The 20,332-nt window shown below is 41.2% G+C and overlaps 1 long non-coding RNA gene across 1 annotated transcript; it reads right to left on the reverse strand.

Annotated features, from left to right (window-relative positions):
* Positions 1–4,994: 4,994 nt before the first annotated feature.
* LOC129463849 (uncharacterized) lies at positions 4,995–10,735 on the reverse strand. The gene is made up of 3 exons (XR_008651306.2): positions 10,603–10,735; positions 6,398–6,559; positions 4,995–5,307 (listed from the first exon to the last, which is right to left on the reverse strand). It is a non-coding gene; the product is annotated as an uncharacterized lncRNA (long non-coding RNA).
* Positions 10,736–20,332: the final 9,597 nt, after the last annotated feature.

Here is a 20,332-nt window from a genome sequence, read left to right on the forward strand (position 1 = left end):
ACAGGCTTGAGCAACCTTGCCCAGCCAAAAGTAAACTTTTTAATTCTATCACAGTATGTTCTAGATCTTTGACAGACTGGAAGACATAAAATGTCAAACGGTAAGACTCTCTCATGTGGCTAAACACCCTCCTACTGCAGAGACAGAACTGAGCCCAAGAGCATTCACGTGCTGGTGAGAGGTGGCCAGGGGCAGGCAGATGGTTGCACCATTCTCAGGGTCAGCATCCTCCCCAGTGTGGCACAGGGCAGGGAGGGGGAACGGGGCATGGGAGGCTGTAGCCTAAAGGCACATAGTGGGCAAGAGACTACTGGGTGGGCCCCTGCCAGCTTTCAGTTCCCTGAGCGTCTGGTGCCAGGACGCTCCCTGTGGGCTCTGCCCTGGGAGAAGTGCCCTTGCCCAGTGCTCCTTATCAGTGTCTGTGACATGCTGTCTCCAGTCCTCCTCATTAGCATACCTTGGCCGACCTTTGGCTCATGGAAAAACACTTTACTCTTCTCTGAACAATTTCTTTTTCACAATTGAGCAAATGACTGATGAGGTGACCACACTCATGACCATACTCATCTGTTGGTTGTGGATGGGCGTGGACTGGATAAGGACAGCATTGGGCAACACTCCTTCTGGCCTCCCCACTGCAGGGAGCCGCAATTACTATGAGGGTCCTGTGGGAGGCCAGGGTGGTCCAGGGTTTCCCTTTGGGCAATCAGCATTCCAACCTCTCCTCCTACTTCTGGACTCTGGAGAACTAAATTACCACCATGCACTTCCCCTTCCGCCTGTGCCTCAGCCCGAGGGTCCTGCCCTTCCTGCACGTTCAAGCAGGAGGAGCAGGGAGTAGCCTGCACTGTGCCAGCACTACCCCCTTGTCACAGGCAGCACCTCCCTGTGCTGGGGGAGCCTCAGTCTGCCCTTGGGCTCAGGCCCCTAGGCTCAGGTTAGCTGACATTCCCAGGAAATCCTACAACTTCTCCTTTCCTTTCACGGCTCTAAGACACAGTCCATTATCAATCTCATTGTAAAAGACATTTCTAAAGAGTGCCCTCCTTTCTTTCCCAACACTAGCCGGGACAGTAAGTGATGTTTCCTGGGAGATGCTATGGTGTTATTTTTGCACTACAAGGGCTCTGACGACTGCCAGGCTTGAAGTGAAGAACCAGGTCACCTGCCTATCCCAGCCAGGTGACAATGGACAAGGGGCTTCACCTCTGAGCTGTTTTCCAGCTGTACTGGGCACATTCCTCCCCTCACCCTGACTCACAAGGTGTTAGCAATAATGGACACTCCTCTACCTTCTGCCACACTCTGAACAATACCACACTTCCATCAAATGGATTCATCCCAAAGGTAAAGCCCATCGCTTCTGGAGGGAGAAAGGTAATGTTTTCATACCACTTTCATTTGATCTCATTTAGAAGGTACTTGAGGAAGAGGGAAGACTGGGTTTTCTCTGGGATTATACTTAGGCATTTCTTAATGACTGGGACGTGTTCTGAAAAATGTGTCATTACACAATGTCATCATTGTGCTATCATAGAGCATACACACCCGACCCTAGATGGCATAGCCTACTCCACACCTAGGCTATACAGTATGGCCTGTTGCTCAAGGCTACACACCTGTACAGCATGTTACTGTACTGGATACTATAGGCAACTGTAACACAGTGGTATTGGTGTATCTAAACATATATAAACACAGAAAAGGTATAGTTAAAGATGGTATAATCTCATGGGACCACCATCAGATACACTGTCCATCACCAACAGAAACATGGTTATGAGGCATAGGACTGTACCTGCAGCCTCTGCCATTAGGTCAATGGCAGCCTGGATAGTGGGATTGGACTTCATATTTACCCACTCTTCTGCTGGTCTCATGGAAGGCAGCACTCTGGAGCTTCTGACAGGCACCACATATCCCTGGGGGGAGGAAAGAGTTCACCATTAGTCCAAGTCTGCAGCCTCCCGTTCTCTCGGCCTGCAGCCAAATTACTGGACCTAAACTTCTGGGAGCCATGAACTGGGCTCTACATTGTTGCAAAGGAAAGGGGCTCAAGGTATGAGTGCGGCTTAGCAATTGTCCCTCAGAAAGCTCACAGATCAAAAACCTCCCCTGCGCATCAATGCTATGGCCACCAGCAGCACTTCAACAGACCTTTCTGAAAACTGAAAAAATGAACACCAAATAAGTAAGCCAACCACAGAGGTACTAACCCACATCAGGCTTGCTTTTTTAGAGGCCTGCGCTGAGCCATCAACTGAACAGGCTCAGTTCTAAATCAGACAGCAGCCTGTGCTGGGTGCCTAAAGGGATGTCACAAGACAGTTGGTCTGGAAAGAAGCACCCAGGCAGCCAAGGGTGGGAGCTGCCCCTCAGGATCACAAATACCTTGGTGAATGCCTGCTCTACCTGCAGTGTGGCCCCTTTGGCCTCTACAGCTAGAAGTCTTCATCTGTACAAGGTGAATAATAAAAATATTATAAAACAAAGGCAGTCACAAATAGCCACATTGGTGTTGGGTGATCAAACCCAACACCAGGCCGTGGGGGCTACAAAGTCCGGCAGAGTCAAAGGAATGAGACAAGACAAGCTAATAGTACACAAAGTGGGTCCAGGGGGCCAACACTAGTATAGAGGCTGTGAAGGCCCCGAACTCTGGGAGCCCACGCCATTTATTGGTGATTAAACAAAGAAGCAGGCGGTGAGGACGTGCTGGTCGAAAGGAAGCAGTCACATCAAGTGTTTGGTTTATAGCTGTGTCGGTCTAGCATTTTCTTTGAAGCGTATGGAACATGTGCTGCTACTCGAGATAATGTTGAATATTTCCTTCTACCTCAAGATACAATCAATTTATGATCCTGGGAGAGCAAGAAGCAAGGAGTCAGCAAGTCTGGACACATACCAGAGGCCATGAGGGGTTTTATGTCCTGAGTCCTGGATTCCATCCAAGCCATGAGGGGTTTTATGCCCCGGACTTAGGTTGTAGTACAGCGGGGCAGCCTTCCACCCTTAAGCACAGAGCCTGGTGTTCCATAGGCCACAAGAAGTTTTAAACTCTGGAACCAGGACATGTTCCAAGGCTCTTTTCATATTATGTCAGACTAGCAAGTCTTGCCTCAGCTTTCCTCCCAACAATTGGACTGATGGGATGCTCCACTGGGCACAAGCATTGAAGGTTCTTAAAACAAGGCTCTGAACAAGCACCAAATATGTTCCTGTCACCACATTCCGCTAGCCCTTCAACTATAAACCTGCACAGGAGTTACCTGGGGGCCTTGCTAAATAAAATGCAGCTTCTGATTCAACAGTCTCAAACAGGACCAGAGATTCTGCCTCTCTTGATGAGTTCCTGAGTGAGGCAGACAATGCCAGTCCACAGACTCACACTTTGAGATACAGCACCTGGGCCATTGTGTTCTAATGTGCTTGATAACCTGGAGCACCTATTAAATATCCAAGTTGCCAGGACTTTCTTCTGGAAATCTTGATTCAGTATGTTTTGTTTGGAGCCTTGGATGTTTGGGAAAACTAGAATTTCTTTCTCTCCCTTTAGGCAAAAGTCAACTACTGCTGAGGCATGGGCTTAATAAATGTTGACTAAAATATCCAACTCAACAACCGATCCTGTATAATTTTCAAAGTGTGTCAATAACTTGCTGGGTCCAACCTGCAGACCCTGGCTGCGTGACAGATGAAGAAATGCACTCAGACACAGGTATCACATGAAAGAGTGGGGTAGGGGACCAGGCAGCTCCCAGACACTGAGGAGGGTGCTGTAAAGAGTCAGCAGGCACAACCCTGTCAGGCTGGGGCTCCAGGCATTTATTCAGTACAGATTTAATGACAAAGGTCTCAAGTAAACACCACACCACTAGAGGGTAATTAACATTGCTGACCTCCTGAGTAGAGAGCAGTCATGCGCCCGCAAATGATCAGAGGTCTGTTTTAGGACCACATGAGTAAACAAGCTATTTAGATAAACTCCTCTACATTCCTATGTATCTACACCCTAAGCTTTTAAGAGAATTCAGCTGCCTCAGCCAAATCTTTTACTGAAGCTATGCAAACCTCCCAGCCTTCCAAGAAGTTTTGTGTCTATTTCCTACAACTTAATTTTTATAATTTCTCCCACCACCCTGACAGATCCCCTACAAAAGACTATGTTTCTTCTCAGCTTGCTCAGTCCAGCTGAGCCAGCTTTCCGCTGGACTCCTGAATGTGAGGACACAGGCTCCCAGGACCATCCAGAAGCATGTCTCATCACCATAAAGCTCTGAAACACTGGCTGGGTGCAGAGGCTTACACCCGTAATCCCAACACATTCAGAGGCTGAGGTGGGAGGATTGCTTGAGGCCAGGAATTCAAGACCAGCCTAGGCAGCATAGCAAGACCCATCTCTACAAAAAGTACACCCCAAAATTAGCTGAGTGTGGTGGCACACGCCTGTAGTCTCAATTAATTGGGAGGCTGAGGTGGGACTATCCTTTGAGCCCAGGAGTTTGAGGCCGCAGTGAGGTATGATCTCACCACCACACTCCAGCCTGGGAGATAGACTGAGACCATCTCTAAAACAACAACAACAGGCCAGGTGCAGTGGCTCATGCCTGTAATCCCAGCAATTTGGGAGGCCGAGGCAGGTGGATCACCTGAGATCAGGAGTTCAAGACCAGCCTGGGCAACCTGGTGAAATCCTGTCTCTACTAAAAATACAAAAAATTAGCAGGGCATGGTGGCACGCGCCTGTAATCCCAGCTACTCAGGAGGCCGAGGCAGGAGCATTGCTTGTACCCAGGAGGCAGAGATTGCAGTGAGCTGAGATCAGGCCATTGCACTCCAGTCTGAGCAACAAGAGCAAAACTTCATCTCAAAAAAATAAAAAATATAAAAAATAAAACAACAACAACAAATGAGACAGAAAACTGAAATATTTTAAGTTTCATTATTGCTTGTTAGTTGATTAAAGTAATTCGGCTTCCACTTTATTTTTAAAGACACTAATTGCTACACTGAATAAAACCTTAATCCAGTTTCATTATAAGTATCTACTATCATTTGATTATTTTCTACATAGAAGCATGCAAAAAGTTTAAAATTCAGTTTCATCTGACTTAGCCTTGACTGAAATGGAGGACTCTATGAAGAGGGGATACAGTGTTTATGGGCTGGAGTCCCAGCAACTGCTTGGTGGCAGAGTCCCAGTCTTTCCCCAGTTCAAGCCGTGGGCAGATAGATGGGTACTGTCCTTCAGTTCTTCTTACCCATTCACTTGCTTTCTTTATTGCCTCAAAAGCCCAGGGAATATTCCTAGATTTAAAAAAAATAAATGTTTCAGATTTCAGAATATAACATGTGAAATGCAATGTGGTACTAAACCCATCACATTATATCAGACAAAATGATTCTGCCAAAAATTGAGATATTTAATAAAAGCAGTTTTCCTTGACATCTTATGGAAGTTCTTCTACCCGTCTGACCTTGAGCTTATGCACTGCATTGTCAAGTGTCCTGTGCCCACCACTTCCTGGCTTCCACGTGCCTCCAGGCATCCCTGCTGCCTACAGGACAGCTCAGGTTCCAGCCTCTCTACTGCTGTTTATGGTTGTCCCCTTTCCACGCTTCTCAATCTAAATCCTATCTATTCTTCACGCACAAACTCAAGTACTATTTCACAAACGAGGCTTCTGTTTCTCTCTCCTTCCCACTGTACCGACTTGATTAGGTACCTTCAGAATATCTGAGAGTCCCCCATGAAACCGGCATATGTTCAGCTGTGTCACATAAACCAGGAACAACTTGGTAGAATAAGCATATCAAGTCTGTGTCCAATAAATGGTGTCAAATATTTGAGACTGTTGAATATTAAAGTCTATTCAACACTCAGAAAAATTCTGAGGTTGTTCATTAATATTAATTAGCTACTTCCTCATTTGTTCTGTCATCTGCTAGAACTTGTTAGTGAACAAGTAGCAACATACACCAAAGTTCTTCAGAAAATTCTATGGGAGAAACTTGGTATTTTGAAAATTCTCTCCCTGTTCCTGATTTTTCCCGTGAACTGGGAAAGGGCCGTCAGTATAGCGTGGTGGTGAAGAGCTGGGTTTGAGTCCTGACTCTGCAATCACATGATATTGGCCATGTGATACTGTGTGGCTTTCATTCAACACTGGGAATCTCAGTTTCCTCAATTATGAGAATAACATGAGTTCCTATGGGTTTGTGGTGGAAATCAACAAAGCTTATAAATTTAACGTGCTTACTAATCCCTGGTACGCAGTAGGCACTCAATAAATGTTCACTGAATGTCATGATTGAATGAACATACTAAATAAGAAGCATGCCCAAAGTGTTTAAAAGACCAACATTTCCTGGTAAATGTTCATCTACTGATACTTACTGACTGCTGAAAACAACAAAACTGGCTTTGAATATTTTCACTGATTCAGCCGGCCTCCTTTAGTCCAGTGGCCTCTACACTTTTTGGTTCACACTCCACCAGTAAGAAAATCTTGTGTCTATACCCCCATGTAATTTGCTCCTGCATCAATGTTACGTACATCTTGAAATAGAAAATACAGAAAAAAGTTTCAAACATGCAATAAACAGGAAATAAAAAATATTTAATTTTTTTTTTTTGAGACAGAGTCTTGCTTTGTTGCCAGGCTGGAGTGCAGTAGCACAATCTCAGCTCACTGCAACCTTGTGATCCGCCCGCCTCAGCCTCCCAAAGTGCTGGGATTATAGGCGTGAGCCGCCGCGCCTGGCCTAAAATCGTATTGTCTTATGTATTCAAGTGCCAACAAACCATTTTGCTAGCACAATAGCGTAATGTAGTAAGAGCTATATGCTTGAATATACTTGATCAATTTTGAAAATCTTGCTTTAACACTTTGTGATATTACAGTTCAAAAGCAGGTTCAAAGTTTATACTTGTTCTAACAGCTATAATATTACTAATTAGGAACAATATAAATAGAATAAGTACCTCTTTGGATGTGCCTATTAAGTCAAATACTAATTTTTTAGTCCCATCTCCTAGCTGTTCAAAGTGTTTTTTCTTTGATATTTATTTAGTTAATTCTCTTGGCAAGTGGCACTGGTTTATTTTCACTTGAGGCCAGGAGTTTGAGACCAGCCTGGCCACCACGGCAAAACCTCATCTCTACTAAAAATACAAAAATTAGCTGGGCACGGTGGCGTGCACCTGTAATCCCAGCTACTCGGAAGGCTGAGGCATGAGAATTGCTGGTCTTAAACTCCTGGGCTTGATCTTGCTGGGCTCAAGTGATCAACCTGGGAGGCAGAGGTTGCAGTGAGCCGAGATCGTGCCACTGCACTCCAGCTTGGGCAACAGAATGAGACCCTGCCTCAATAAATAAATAAATAAATACAAAAAAAGAAAACCCCCAAAATAGAAAAAAGAATAAATTCTCATCTCTCTTGGCAAACTAATGAGAAGGTATTGCTTTTTAAAAAATGGAAGTATAAATTACATATAGTAAATTATGATTCTCCTTTTTTTTTTAGACAGGGTCTCTCTTTGTCGCCCCTGCTGGAGTGCAGTGGCACAATCACAACTCACTGCAGCCTTGGCCTCCTGGGCTCAAGCAATCCCCCCACCCCACCTCAGCTTCCTGAGTAGTCACACACTACCACACTCGGCTAATTTTTACTTTTGTTTGTAGAGACAGGGTCTTGCTATGTTGTCAAGGCCGGTCTTGAACTCCTGGAAGCAAGCAATCCTCCTGCCTTGGCCTCCCAAAGTGCTGGGATTACAGGTGTGAGCCACTGTGCCCAGCAATGCCTGGGTAATTAAAAAAAAGTTTTTTTGTAGAGATGGGGGTCTCATTGGTTACCTAGGCTGGTCTTAAACTCCTGGGCTTGATCTTGCTGGGCTCAAGTGGTCCTCCCGTCTCAGCCTCCCAAAGTGCGTGGATTACAGGCCTGAGCCAATGCGCCTAGCCCAGAACTTCCTGAACACCTGTTTTGTGTTCAAGAACTTTTTCTTAATCATTACACTTAAAAAATAGTTATCAGGCTGGGCGCAGTGGCTTACGCCTGTAATCCCAGCACTTTGGGAGGCCGAGGTGAGCAGATCATGAGGTCAGATGATTGAGACCATCCTGGCTAACACGGTGAAACCCCGTCTCTACTAAAAATACAAAAAAATTAGTCAGGCATGGTAGCAGATGCCTGTAGTCCCAGCTACTTGGGAGGCTGAGGCAGGAGAATGGTGTGAACCTGGGAGGCAGAGCTTGCAGTGAGCCAAAATTGTGCCACTGCACTCCAGCCTGGGCAACAGAGCGAGACTCCGTCTCAAAAAAAAAAAATAGTTATCAATATTTCTTTATATATCATAAAATATCCAGGTAGTGTTTAATTTCCCCGTCTCATTTTTTTAAATGCAGTGGGTTTTGTTCAAACCAGGATCTAAACAAGGTCTACCCTTGCTTTTGGTTGACATGTCTCTAAAGGTTTATTTACAGGTTCTGCTCCTCAACCCTTTTTTTCTCTTGCCATTTATTTCCCCACGTTCCAGACTTTGCTGACTGCGTTTGCATGGTGTCACGTAACATGTTCCTCTATTCTCTGATCTAATTCAAGTTTAGAAATCAAGGGGTTTCGTTTAACTTATTTGATTTTATACACATTAGTTTCTAACAATATTAGTATCTACCTTCCAAAATAACAAATCAAAAGTGTTATTAACACCATGGCTACTCCCAGTGAGATTTCTTTGTAATATTTTTTAATCCTTAGGCACTATCCCACTAGGGGATTTGACATAATTTGACACAGTCAAATTATTTACTATGTTTTAAAGTCACCTTAAATTAATTCCCAGCTGGGCATGGTGGCTCACGTCTGTAATCCTAGCACTTTGGGAGGCTGAGGCAGGAGGATTGCTTGAGTTCAGAAGTTCGAGACCAGCCTGGGTAACATGGCGAAGCCCTGTCTTTACAAAAAATACAAAAATTAGCAGGGCATGGCGGTGCATGCCTGTAGTCCCAGTTACTTAGGAGGCTGAGGTGGGAGGATGGCTTGAGCCCAGGAGGCGGAGGTTGCAGTGAGCTGAGATTGCACCACTGCACTGCAGCCTGGGTGCTAGAGCCAGACTTTGTCTCAACAAATAAATAAATAAATATCAATCTTATCCATTATTATGTAAAATATTTACATAGTTCCAAAGTCAAAACTGCAAAACAAAGCACACTAGGAGAAACCTAGCTTCCATCCTTTGTCCTCTCTACCAAACCTCCCTCGCAATAGTATTTTTATTAGTTTGATTAGTTTTCCCCTTATCTTGCCTTTAAAAGAACATAAGCCAATTACATGTGTATGTATATGTGTATATGTGTATGTATGTGCATATGTGTATGTATATATTTATATATATACATGTGTATGTGTGTATGTATGTGCATATGTGTATGTATATACTTATATATATGCATGTGTATATGTGTATGTATGTGCATATGTGTATGTATATACTTATATATATACATGTGTATATGTGTATGTATATGTGTATATGTGTATGTATGTGCATATGTGTATGTATATACTTATATATATGCATGTGTATATGTGTATGTATGTGCATATGTGTATGTATATACTTATATATATACATGTGTATATGTGTATGTATATGTGTATATGTGTATGTATGTGCATATGTGTATGTATATACATATATATGTATGTCAGAGGGAGCCTACTCTGGTCATGCCCCTCTCGCCATGGGGTGGAGGGTCTGTAGGGACAAGAGAATGTGCCCACCCCGGAGCCCATATCCTCCTTTTTAGACCCTGCAACTCCAGCGTCCCTGACCACATGGCCCTGAGTCCACTTCCAGGGTCTTCCCTGGTCTGTCATCCTGAGTTTGAACAGTGCTGCCATCTCACTGGTGCTGCAAGGTGGCTGGGGTGAGGGGACACTGGCATGGGGTCTGGATGGCATTTTAATGGGTGGGGTATTCATGTGTGCATGCAAGCCCTCTTAGGGTGCTAGGGGTCAGCCAAGGGCTGAATTTGAACCTGGCCTTCTAGGTGGTTATGAAGTTGTATTTATAAGCCAACTTGGCAAATTCTTGGTTATGAAGCCAAGGGAGGAGATTAGGACACACTTAATCTAACAGTTTGCTAGTTTGATTTATAACTTTTAAAATACTTGTATTGTTATAAACTATAAAGTTATAAACTTTAAATACTTGTATTGTATTCTTGTCCCAGGCCCTGCCATTGTTGGGAACAGGGCTGGGCCCAACAGTCACACTGTGGGTCTTCTGGAGGCACCCAGGATCAGCACACTGCAGTGAAGAGTACACATCCAGAGCCAGAAGCACCCGGCTCCAGGGGGAGCTGCACTGAGACTCTTTGAGCCCATTTCCTGTGCAGCCCAAGACACAAATACCGCATCAGCCCTGCTCACCACAGGAGACTGTGGGCAAGCTGTCACCTGCAAACAAATTATCTTCCTACATACTTATAAAGTAGTCTACACATGTAAGATAATTCCCTATAGCTTGTTTGTAAGGTTTATTGAATAAATAGTTGAAAATATAAATAAGTTGCATAATACTATAGTTAAAGCCACCTGGAAATAGAAGCGTCATCCAGTTCCATCGGTGATTTGAACACTATTCCCTTTTTTTCCAACCAGGTGCGAATAAACTGTAGTACCAGCATTGTGGCAATTAGGTCCAGGAGACGTTTTCTTCCTTTTACACCTAAAGGGGAAAAAACTCCGTTAAGTCTGTTGGAAACTCTGCATCTCAAACTGCCTGTTTATAAAATTCCCATTAAAGAATTATAATACGGTTAAATCACAGGACATGAGCAGATCGTGAAACTCTCTAATACTCTTCAATGTCCTTAATTAGCTTGCTATTTAAATAAATGAGGACGGTTGGAACCGTGTGCCTATCATACTATCCTGATGGTTGTCAGGAAACTGACCTGTATCCAGAGTGCCCCTCGCTTGCCATCTTCAATAACCGGAGAGCCATGAAGTTCAATGAAAGAAACCGAGTTTTTAGGCTCCTGTTACAAATAGCTTAGAAGAGTAAACCTAAATATTCAACAGATAAACAACAGTTATGACCAGTTACACTGGTGTATCAAATTATTTCTAGCGGTTAGTACCTACAGGTATCCTAATCAAGATATTTTACTATATTATGAAATATCAAAATTGAAAAATGAATGTTTACATGTGTTGAAATCAGAATTAACAACAAAATGACAGTGCACTGGGTGATGCAAGACCATGTTCAAAAGTGACACTTAGTGTTAGAAGCAAAAGCAACGGACTCATTGAAATCATCAGCCATACTAGTGCTCTCCGTACTGAAGGCCATTACTTAATCAAATAAGCCCTTTACCTGATCAAGTAAGTAGTCTAGGGTTCTTGGGAAAAGGGAAGCAGCTGAAGAGGAAAGGAGAGGAGGAATAGAAAAACAATGGGCTCCCTACTAATAATGACAAATGAGTACTGGAAAGACTATGTGAAAAATTTAAATAAATTACGTATACTTTGAGCTGATAAAATAAGCTATAAGAGAATGTATGTATTTAAAACATTACAAATCTATAGGGAAATGATGGTTTCATTTCATAAATTTGATGTTGTTAAACTTATTTTGGGGAGAAAAAATAATTTCAGCGTTAGGGAAGGTTTTAAGACTTACTGAATTCTCGATTTTGAAAGGCCTACTTTGAGATTATTTCAGAATTTCAGACCTCTTAAAGGGTTCTGGGGTGATAGAGAAGGGGATTCTTTGTATAACCTCAGACGACTGGAGATTCAATCATACCCCTTTTAAGCTGAGAGTGTTTTCTCTCTCATCTGAGATGTAATTTATAAAGGCATTTTAAGCACATTTAATTCTTAAGAGTTAGGTTGTATTAGCCAGGCATGGTGGAGCGCGCCTCTAGTCCCAGCTACTGGGGAGCCTGAGGCAGAAGAATCGTTTGAACCTGGGAAGTAAACGTTGCAGTGAGCTGAGATCGCACCACTGCACTCCAGCCTGGGCGACAGGGCGAGACTCCATCAACAACAACAACAACAACAACAACAACGAGTAAAGTTGGGAGCCTAATAAAGGAAACCACAGGTTTGACTGCTAGGACCCAATGCGTATTGAAGGAAAAGTCCAATGGAAATGTTTCTTATTTCCTTCTAGATTGACCAGTCCAGTCCATTTTATCTGAGTATAAATGTTGACAGGCACATAAAGGAGAAGTTCTCAACAGAAAAATGGATGGTAGGTTCAGCTGGAATAGCCTTTGTGCTATTTCCTTCAAACCAGAATATGGAAGAAATGGAGACGAAACTAGAGAAATACATAATAAAACTTAATTACTTTTACTAAACAAATTTCAGAATGCAAAGAATAGTTGATATTTTCTATCATATTTTCAGAGATTTAAAGAGAGGTAATAAAAAGATTAAACATTTTTAAACCTACTAATCATAATATGCTATGAGATGTTTCTTACACACAAAGCTAAAATGATTATACAATGCCATGCTAATAGATATAGTAGAACATCAACTTCATGCAACACAGTGCTAATAGAATATTATTGAGAGAGAGAGAGAGCACTGCTCAATGAACTCTCTAATAAGCTTAAAAGCTATAATAGATTCTTACCCTGCTTGAAATTCTACTGATAACTGAGCCAGTTGTGGGTATTTTATCTAGATTACCACATGTGTAAAACTTAGTGTCCTCGGAATTTGGGTATTGTGTAAGTCTAATAAAATGAAAAACAGATTACATTGCACTATAGTGGCTGAATGTGATAAGCAGAATTCTGAGAACGTTCCTCAAAAAATTAAAAATAGGCCGGGCGCGGTGGCTCACGCTTGTAATCCCAGCACTTTGGGAGGCTGAGGCGGGCGGATCATGAGGTCAGAAGATCGAGACCACAGTGAAACCCCGTCTCTACTAAAAATACAAAAAATTAGCCGGGCGTGGTGGCGGGCGCCTGTAGTCCCAGCTACTCGGAGAGGCTGAGGCAGGAGAATGGCGTGAACCCGGGAGGCGGAGCTTGCAGTGAGCCGAAATCGCGCCACTGCACTCCAGCCTGGGCTACAGAGCGAGACTCCGTCTCAAAAAAAAAAAAAGAAAGAAAGAAAGACTGAGCAATTCCTTTCAATAAGTGTAGAAAAAATTAACAATTGAAATGCACAATGTTTCTGTTTGTTTGTTTGTTTTGAGATGGAATATCGCGCTGTCACCCAGGCTGGAGTGCAGTGGCATGATCTCGGGATCTCGGCTCACTGCAATCTCTGCCTCTCGGGTTCAAGTGATTCTCTTGCCTCAGCCTCCCGAGTAGCTGGGATTACAGGCGCCCACCACTAGGCCCGGCTAATTTTTCTATTTTTAGTAGAGACGGGGTTTCGCCATGTTGGCCAGGCTGGTCTCCAACTCCTGACCTCCGGAGATCCACCCGCCTCGGCCTTCCAAAGTGCTGGGACTATAGGAGTGGACCACCGCGCCCGGCCGAAATGCACAGTGTTTAGCTACAGGCTGGTTAGAAAGTGTATCTGATCAAAGTAGAAAGTTTATGAAGGAGAATGTAGGAAATAAAATGAAAACTATGAAATCACCGCTATTTATTAGGCTTGTGACCCAGAGAAACTATATAACCTTTGAGTTTGCCTCTTCACAAGTAAAGTGATGTGAAGATTGTTTCCTTAAGTTATTTAAAAATATGAGATAACACCAAAGAACCTCCCAGATTTTGTGTGTAATAATTGTTATTAGACCCAATTTAACGCTGAAAAAAGCAGCATTATTGTTGGTTGGTGTGCTTACTTACATGCCTGTTTTGTGATTTCATTTATGTAATTAGTTATTGGTTTTTGATTTAAAGCTAAGGAACAACTCTGTTTAAGGCTGTCTTTAAATGTTGTCTCTTGAGAAAACTTTCACGTAGCTTGTCATTCTACAGTCTGATGCTATAAGAAGGTTATGTCTGTTTTTGACAGTTACTGATGCCAATGGAATAAATGACATCTTGTTTTCTAATTAATTAAACAAGCTCCGTGCACTTCCTCTCATTTCTGGTATCCATGAAAGCATGCTTTTTTTGGTTACTATGCTGATTAAACAAACAGACACTGATGGTTGGCTGCTCAAGTTCTGATGCCCTAGAGAGAAAAGGAATTGTTGTGCCAACAGAATTGAACTTTTGGCCTTGTTTATTCCTAGCAAAGTGTTACCTCCCTTGTGGAGGAAATGAGTTAAAACTTATTAGGAAAACTCAAAGAGATTTTTCAACATCTGATAACCTGCATACAGTTCTTTCAGGAAGAAAGTAGATTAACCCAATTTCTCTGGTATCAAATAGAAACAAATGGCTTAGAAAACCTAAAGCACATGCAGTCTACTTGCCTACTAAAGAGAAAAATCTGCAAACTGGGGAAAAATGAAGAAGAAATATTGAGAAAGGTAAACTTATTTCAGGAGATGAGATGAAGGGGAAACTTAAAAAGTGGCTGTATAATTATTAGAACATTGGGAAAACTTGCTATTATGGCAATTGAATCACAATTCATTGTATTTCAGGAACTGAGAAGATGGAAAGAGATTCTAGAATGAGATATCAAGCCACACAAAAGCATGAAGGAAACTTAAACGCTTATTGATCGGTAAAAGAAGCCAGTCTGAAAGGGATATATATTGTATCAGTCCAATTGTATGACATTCCAGAAAAGGCAAAACTATGGAGACAGTAAAAAGATCGGTGCTTTCCATGGGTTTGTAATGAAGGGAGAAGTGAGGGATAAAAAGCTAGAGCACGGTGTATTCTTAGGGCAGTGAGATTGTTCCATAGGATAATGTAATGGCTGAAACATGTTATTATGTCAAATTCCACAGAATATACAATATAAAGAGTGAAACCTAATACTAACTATAGATTTCTGTTAATAATAATGTATCAATATTGCTTCATCAGCAGTAATAAATATATTACAGTAATGCAAGATGTTAATATCGAGAAAGAGAGGAGGAAGAGGGAGTATAGAAGGGTACCGTACTTTGTGTTAAACTATTTTGTAAACTTAAAACTATTCCAGAAAGTTTGTTTGTTTGTTTATTTATTTATTTATTTTGAGACGGAGTTTTGATCTTTCGCCCAGGCTGGAGTGAAGTGGTGCGATCTTGGCTCACTGCAACCTCCGACCCCCGGGTTCAAGCCAGTCTCCTGCTGAGATTATAGGCGCCCACCACGAAGCCTAGGCAATTTTTTTTTATTTTTAGTAGAGATGGGGTTTTGCCATGTTGGCCAGGCTGGTCTCTAACTCCTGACCTCAGGTGATCCACCTGCCTTGTCCTCCCAAAGTGCAAAGATTACAGGCATGAGCCACCTTGCCAGGCCAAAGTTTACTTTTTTTTAAAGCACAAATGATGCTGAAAGACTGCAGATTTACAAATGCTGTGATGATGGTGATGATGGTGGTGGTGAAGATGATTTACAAAATAATTTCAGATACATATCTGTACATTTGATTTAAGGAAGGACAAAAACAAAACAACATCAAAAATTCAAATGGCAAGAGTTTAGAAAGTATAAAAATTCAGAAGGCAATTAATGTAAGAAACAAATTATAAAAGGGACAATATGAGCACCTGGAAGTTGAAAATTCTTATCAGGATACACAGTGACCAATGAAGAAGATCAAACAAAAAATAACAAATAAATTTCAATTAATTCTTTGATGGGTACCTAACATTATTAACTTGAGAGAAGCTGCCCCATGATATATTTTTGAATTTTATAAAATTTTATGTGTTCATCATAGATATAGATGCTCATTGTGTTTATAAAATGTATGATTATTTATTTTCAAGATTAGGAATTGGATGGATTTATTATTCAACAGTGTCAACAACTGATGATTTTATAGTGAAGATACATGACAAATCTCTGACTTTAACTTTTTCATTCATAAAGTAAATGAAGAATGGCATAAACATATGGAGACATCAAATATACTAGATGATACACATTGATCTAAAAAGATTATGAAAGGTTAGTGTGATGAGATAAATCTAATAAAATAATATTCATCAGGGATAAAACCAAACTGTCACACCTGAATCCAAAACCCATCTTTATTAGCAGAAAATGGGAGAAGTAGACTCCACGGACACTCCCATTAAAAAAAAGAGGGTGTATGTGCGTGTAATATATGTCAATAATATACATTTCAATAATATATAAACTATACCAGAATAATGTCATTAGCTCACTCCCCCCAAAAAAACCAAAGGAATTTTTAGTTGATATTTATACGTATGTTTCTAGAAACAAAGACTAGAAGGGAGAAGTTCCGGAGAAACTAAAATTTCATTAAAATATTTAAGGGTGTTTGATAATAACAATATGTTCAACACACTAAAACTGTAATATGTCCGCCTATAGCTAATGTGATTATAGCTGTTATTAATGGCCATATTTTTTTTTTTTTTTTTTTTTTTTGAGACGGAGTCTCGCTCTGTCACCCAGGCTGGAGTGCAGTGGCGTAATCTCGGCTCACTGCAAGCTCCGCCTCCCGGGTTCACGCCATTCTCCTGCCTCAGCCTCTCCGAGTAGCTGGGACTACAGGCGCCCGCCACCACGCCCGGCTAATTTTTTTGTATTTTTAGTAGAGACGGGGTTTCACCATGGTCTCGATCTCCTGACCTCGTGATCCGCCCGCCTCGGCCTCCCAAAGTGCTGGGATTACAAGCGTGAGCCACGGCGCCTGGCCAATTAATGGCCGTATTTCTAGAAAATCAGAGAGGAGCCTTTCTCTCACGTGACCTGTTTGCTCACACTCTTGAAATTCTAACTTCTGTCTTGGTACTTATATTTTAAAAGAAATAGAGTGAAATTGGAATGTACTCACGGCAGGTTAAATATGATATTGAAAGTGTTCATCATGTGTCAGAGCAAGAATGTTTACAGGAATTTGAGATGTTTACCCTTGTAGGAAATATTTCTGAGATGATATGTCTTCCAATATCTGTAGTTTTCACCTGGAATAAGGATTAACTAATCTTTATGATCCCAAATATGCCAATGAAATGCGAAATTTTAACTTTTGCCTCAGTTAAAGTAATAGCATCTCACATTCAATAATGTAGCCTTAGTCACAAATATACAAAGGTGGCTTTCAGAGAATTTACCCACTATACCATCAAACACTCCATTTTCCTCAGTCTCCACCATAATATATTAAAGTCTTTCATTTTCCTCCTGTATCAAAATGAACTAGTAGTGTTAAAAATTACATATATGTTTCATATTGTTAAAGAAAATAATTATGATTCGTTGATAGTCAGAAAATATCCTGGGCCCAAGAATGGAAAATGGAGTAGGCTCTAGAAGGTATTATTACAAAGCTCCGATGGGTGGTCAGGACAGGAAAATAATTCTGTGACCAATAAGAGCAGTTAAAGGTTTGGTAACCGTGGTAAATTATCAGATTTGTTGATGGGAGGCAGAAAAGGCAGGAGAATGGATATTGTAAAAGCTATCTAGCCTTCAATGTCTTATTAGATTTGAGTATCACATATCCTTATGGTTCATGTTAGGCCTCTGAAAGTTTAACACTCATTAATATATCCACGCCTTTCACAATTAAAGCCTTCACTTTAATTGTGAAGGGCGTAGGCATATTCAAGGATGTGGAGTCCTATTGAGTCCTATGCTTTTAAATCTGATTTCTAATGATGCCTTTCACTGGTTCTAGCATGGACCTACTTTAACTCTGTGGATCATCCCAGAAGGATAATGAAAGATAACTTTTCTCAAGGTCACTAACCTTACTAATAAAGTAAGCTTATTGTTGTGTTCTTCAATCACATGGCTCACCTAGGCTTCCAGCCATTAGGCCTATAAAAAATCTACTGGGAGTTTAACATCTGTGAATAATTTTTAGATGACTGATAGGAAATTACTTCCCTCTTCCACACTCTCCCTAAAGCAACTTTAACATTGAGGCACTGCAACATTACATTTCAGTTTAATTTTATGAAGGGAACTCGTAGACCAAAGTATATGCCAGTGAATGTGTGTGTGCCTGTGGGGGTGTGTGTGTGAGTGTGTGAATTTTTTCATGGATCTAAATCTAGAGGAAAAGAACACAATACTAATGACGTCTAAGAGATGTAAGTAAATGTAATCTTCCTAAATAGTTCACAATGAGCGTCTATGATGAACTCATCTATCCCAATGAGCATCTTATCACAATGAGCACAATGAAAAACATGGCATGGCTATTTTAAAAGTAAAATCACAGATGTATTTATGTGGATGTGTGTGTGTGTGTGTGGTATAAATAACTTTAAATTGCTAACAGCAATAATTTTCAGGAATTAGAATTAGGGTTAATTTTTAACTCATTTCTAATTTTGCTAAAACGTGAGTGTATTGCTATCATAATCTAAAATATACATTCAGCAACTGTAAATGAGCTGTAATTGTAGAGCAATTTTACAAATGCAGGTTATTATCAAGTTCAGGCTGTTTCTTCAAGATGACTACCTGAACAAAACACAAGCTTTCTAAATTACAGGACAGATTTTTTGACTTTTTACAAGTATCGGTGCTGACCATCGTAGGAGAGACAAATGAGTCATCTTTGGCATACTAAAGGAGAGACTAAAGTTAGAGGTTTAAAAGTGAGATTCGGCTGTATACATTTCTATTGAACATACTTTCAGTTAGCACCTGCTATGTGCTAGAAACTATGCCAGATACACAAAGAAAGAAAGCACCCTTTCCCTCCTGAGATTCTGATGGTAAGAAAGTCAGATAAGCCAATAGTAACACAATGTCATTGATGAGGTAATATCTATACACAGAGAGGTCTCTGCACAGAGAGAAACGCACTGTCTTACCAGTGATGGATAAACCAACAGAGTGACATGTGGGCTGGATCTTGATGGATCTTTATGTATCCAGCAAGTACGCACAAGAATTGTGCCTCTATCAGGTGGGGAAACGACACATGCAAAATGCATGAACACTGAACAGATAATATAGAAAGAATATTATCTCTTTTCAAGATGGCTCAAGATAGTTCTATTTGTCTTTTTAAGACACACACATACACATACTCTTCAGAAGTGGAACTGGAGCAGTTACTTTTCTCTCATGCTGAATAAATATTTCTATGGAAACCCTTAGCATGAAAAAATATAACAAACAAAAAGCACACAAATATATACAAAGGCTGTCTTTTGTTTCACGCTAGAGGGTAGAGGAGAAGACAGGGAGACAGGGAACAACATTAAGACTTTCAGATTCTCACATATTCCAGGCAGGTTCTAAAAGTGCTAAAGGTAGAGAAAGGGGTTCTTCAGAAGGCTGACCCCTTTCTCCTTGTGCCCAAAACTGGGCCAACACTTCCACTGGTGTATCCCAGCAGGGCAAACCAGCATTGACTCCTTGCATTTTCATTTGCCTAAGGCTTAACCAAATAATCGGCCTCAGGGGCCTGTCTTTATAGGGAGCCAGTTGGATTTATTGATATTTCCCAGACAGGCAGGACTGGACAGCCCCAAACCATTGAGGATATCAGATGTTCAGATAGTCTTACTAGACCATCACTGCCTTCATTTAATCACTACAAAGAATATGCTTTGACCAACAATAAATCCAAAGCCTTTAGTCTCTACGTTATGACATATTCTAGTTAAAGGATGGGAATCTTAATATGAACTACCTCTTATTTGGCCCTGGGAAAGGGACATCACAGGAAGCAATTATCACCAAAATAGAAAAGGGTACACAAAGGGCTGGGCACCCAAGTACAATAGAGGGATAGATATATAGAGAAATTGGATGCAGAGAAGGAAGGGGGGATGGGGGAGGGAGAGAAAGAGAGATTATAGATAGTTTTACCAATCTCCTCAAAGGTATAAGCTATGACTCATTTCCTTATCTTGTCCATCAAAGTATGTGATAGCGTATTAAAGGCCACAGAATTATATTCAGGATGGTTTGGATGTAGTCTTGGGTTCAAAGGATATTCTTGTATCAGACCATAACCCAATTCAAGTTTAGAAAATAAGATAATTATTCACCTGTATGCGTGCATTCTGGCAGAAAAGTGTTCATCTGAGAAGCAACATAGAAAGTTTGGTTCTAGCAATAAATAGCACATGTAAACCACTTATTAAATGTCTTGCAATAGGAACGTCTCACAAAATGCTAACTTCTCATATTCAACAAGAGGAGGGTTAGATTTGCTACGTTAAATGCAGAGAAACAATTTAAGTGAAACAAAGCACATTATTTTACTACTTAATATTCTTGAGGAG

This window comes from Symphalangus syndactylus, chromosome 15 (genome assembly GCF_028878055.3).
Source record: "Symphalangus syndactylus isolate Jambi chromosome 15, NHGRI_mSymSyn1-v2.1_pri, whole genome shotgun sequence".
Classification (NCBI taxonomy): domain Eukaryota; kingdom Metazoa; phylum Chordata; class Mammalia; order Primates; family Hylobatidae; genus Symphalangus; species Symphalangus syndactylus.